Raw genomic sequence first — 4,045 nt, forward strand, 5'->3', positions numbered from 1 at the left:
GAAAGAGATCTGGGTAGAACACCTCACCTTAGCCTAGATCTGGATCTGGACCTGAGAATAGAGGGTAAGAGAAACGGGATCTGAGGTCTATGACACCACGCGGCCACCACCACCACTCGCGGCTGTACACGGCGAGGAGAGAGAGACGTGGCCGAGAGAGAGAGAGGGAGGCGCGGCAAAGAGAGAGAGAGAGAGAGAGAGAGAGAGAGAGAGAGAGAGAGAGAGACGCGGCGAAGAGAGAGAAGGAGGAGAGAGGCGGCGCGGGAGAGAGAGAAAGTCGACGGCTAGGGCTTTCAGTCTCCGGGAATTTTCTGCAGGGCTTCGCTTCTAAACTTCTGATGAGAGGTAAAGGAGGTGGGGGCTTGTTTTTATAATGTGAGGAAAGGGAAAACGGGTTTTCTAGTTGGGATGTAGAGAACCCATTAGCCTTTAAAAATTTAATTGGGCTGGTTTTAGGGTGTTACAAAGTACACCACCCTCGCTCCATTAACCCTCTTTGTCCTTAATTGATATACTAATCGCCGGTGCTATGAGTATACACCATGTTTGTCTATGCTAGCCTCATGCACGTCTCACCCTTAACGATATCCACAGCTCCACAAATGTTCAAACCACTTTTGCAAACTCTAAGTACGGGCAACGATCGCCCCCCATGCCTCCAAGCCCTAATATGCAATAATGAACTTCAAACAGGGGCATGCTCACTTACCACCATCACCAACAACACCAGCATCGTTCACGACATCATCTACCACATGTCCATCTTAGCTCCCTTGAGGTTCAGTGGCATTCCCAGATGGCTGGATCCAGATCCTCAGCCGTAAACACTGGAAGATTTAGTGAGATATCCAAATCGCCAATCTTTTGATCGTCAACATTCATTGCAACCAAAAGGGTCGAGCCTGCCGCTAGAACCACCTTTTTCTCGTGATTATTTTTGGGATTGTTGTCTCCTTTTTCACACTGATCTTGAGGCAAGAGAGGACGCCTAAAATTTAGTTCTCGACTTGATCTTTTTTTTTTTATTATCATCCTTCTCATTGACATAAGCTCTCACTTTGGCCAGGTATCCCTCATAGCTCGACACCATCAAAATACCCACTATTTCGTGTTCAAAAGAGTAACCATCTCCCTGAGATTTCCTTATGAGAGATACCTTAGTGTTTGATGCCTCCTGTTGGGCTTACAGAACATCCTTGCAAATGTCCATGGAAAAAAGACAAACCAAGAACAAGCCTAACAAGATCAGTTAGAGTTTACCCTTGGGTTTTCAGCACCTTCTTGTTGTCCTCCCTGCTGACTCAGCTTAAGTAGCTCACACCCTTATTTACTCTTCCTTATGCTTGGCTGACAAAATCAGTTCATAAAAATCAAATCTTGGCCGAATTTCTCTCTCACCATGAAGCATTGTATGAGATTCTGAAGGTAAGCTATATGAGTCCATGTTTGGAATGTGTCAACCATATAGGCTGGATCCGCATTTTGATATTGCTTTCATCCAAGGATCTTTGTCTTAGTTTGCATGTAAATCGTGAGATCTTTCTGAAGATTTTTATCAACCAAGTTCAATAGCTTAACCTCGAAGCGATCGCAAGTCGTTCAACCTAGTCCGGCAAGGTGTTTAGCATTTTTATGGCATCAATTTTTGTTATAGCCGACTGACTGATTTATCTTTTCTAATCAGATATATTTAGGTTCAGGTGGTCGAGGAGAAAGGTGGGATTAATAAAGTTATCCCTTTTACCGATTGTTTTCTCAATAATTCAGTTAAACTGGCCGAATGCTTGTATTGAATCCGCCTGAGTAAGCATTATGAACCTTAAGCTTTTCACAAAATTTTCAAGCCAAGTTTTTTGCTCTAGTCCTAGTCTTTCTTAGCCAAAAACGTGTTCAAGTCTATGATGAACCTTGGCATTTGTGTTTCCATCATAAATTTGTTTTAGTGTTAAACTTAAGTGTTTGGGGGTTTGGCTCTAATGACGTGTATAGATGACTGCTATGTTGAAAATTTCATGTTGATGACAGAATTAGCTATACTAGGCTCATTTAGCCTATGTGACTTCAAGTTTAGCATATATTTATATTTACAAGTATGTGGGAAGGCATGTAGTATGGAAGAATATTTTAAAAATAAGATTATGTAATGATTTTTAAAAAGACCAAATTATGATATTAGTACTTACTTAATTTTTCTTATGCACTTTCATGTTTGATGGGGTTAAAGGTTGTATGTGTAGCGAGTAGAAACTAAACTCACTGAATAAAACTTCGGGTCGACAGACTCCTTATTTCAATATTACCGAAATAAATATTTGACGGACTCTTCTAATCTCCCTGGCGATTGGGGGTGACACCCTGCCAAGGTAAATTTTTTTTTCTAAAAAATACCATACCTTAACCTATTTAAGTGTAGAACCCGTTTAGTGGCTTACACTCGAAGTCAATAATGTATTCAATATCGACGAAATTCGATTAGGAATACCGATTTGGTTTGCAAACCATGGAGGATCAATCTTATATTGCATTACAGTTGGCTAAACAACTATCCCTTACCATACATCATCAAAATGAGATCTAAAGAATTTATAAGTTTAGAAATCATTAATTACTTATGACTCATTTTTGTACTTTTTGCTAGAAGAGAGATGAAAGAAAGCAAAAATGTGATGAGATACTTACAGTGGAGAGATGATGGTAATAGAAGAGAGTTAAGACTAGATCAAGTGGGACATTTGATAATATCATGATTCAGCAAAAAAATAAGGAAAACTCATTCCTACACTGATAAGAGTATAGATCCAACCCAAAAAATTAGCACCCAGTTCAATGTTCTTTTGATGTAACTAACATTATGAATTTTTTTTGTGATGAGTTGGCGTAAATTGAACGCTTCTGCTTGTGATTTTCACGTTAATCCTGCGTCAACTCGTCTCTAATTTCATAATGTTCATCGTATCAGAAAAACACCAAACTGGAGAATAATTTTGGGATTGAATCTATACTCTCATCGAGTTGGCGAAGCCCGAAACAAGTCCGACTTGTGAGAGGTGTTTCTGGCCCATCAGGACAAAATTCCACAAATCACGTGGAGTTAATTTAAAGAATCTGACAATCCGCTATAAGAATAACACGGAAAGAACTCAATAAAATTTGTGAGAGGCACCGATTGTAAATTTCCTCTCAATAGCCAAATTGGAACCTAGGGCAATGATGACATATGTCAACAACCCTCAGGCCAAACATGAACTTATAAAAATAATGACATATGCACAACCGGTCATGAAGCTATTGTTTGTTGTTTTTCTTGGTAGAGAACTAATATTTCCACCAACAATCTTCTTGATTGATGGGATCTCTTATACCTTTTATCAACAAAGTCATTGCTTTCAGTTCAGTTCAGATGCATATTTATGTTTGCAGTTTCTGTCAACTGGACTATTGAACTTTATTTTACTTTTGTTTTCTTTCAGTGAACATTGATTTTGTCATATATATATATATGTTTCTTTGTTTCTAAAATCTATATAAACACTCTGTTTTGTGAATTGCAGTCATTATATGAACGTCTATGCTGCTTGCGCTGAATAGAGCCAAGAGACCACAACTATGGGAAAAAATGTGTGTGTTAGTGCTGCTCGAACCGCTAGAGCTTCCGCTGGGATAGCTGATTGAATATGGGTTTGAAATTGCGATCCTTGGAGTGTTGAGGTTTCGTGATTCGAGAAGATCCATCTGAGGCCTACTTCCCTGGAGCTTGGGTTCCAACCCGCATCCGTGTTGCAAAGGGTCGTCTCCTCAGGCATAGCTGGTAGTAAAGGTAGATCTGGTACCTTTGCGGTGTTGTTTGATGTATCAGGGATCAATTGGGCTGCAGCCCAGTCCTTGGCTCCTTCGAGAGCTTTTGTTACGATCTCTGATTGTGATATGTGTCTTGACTCGAACAGGAGGTGGTTTCATGTTGTCCATAGCGACCATATAACCCAGTAGAAGATGTTTCCGAAGCATCCTGTCGGAGGTAGACATATCCAGTGTGTCGACGCTTCAA

Source organism: Brassica oleracea, chromosome C5, assembly GCF_000695525.1.
Source record: "Brassica oleracea var. oleracea cultivar TO1000 chromosome C5, BOL, whole genome shotgun sequence".
Taxonomy (NCBI): domain Eukaryota; kingdom Viridiplantae; phylum Streptophyta; class Magnoliopsida; order Brassicales; family Brassicaceae; genus Brassica; species Brassica oleracea.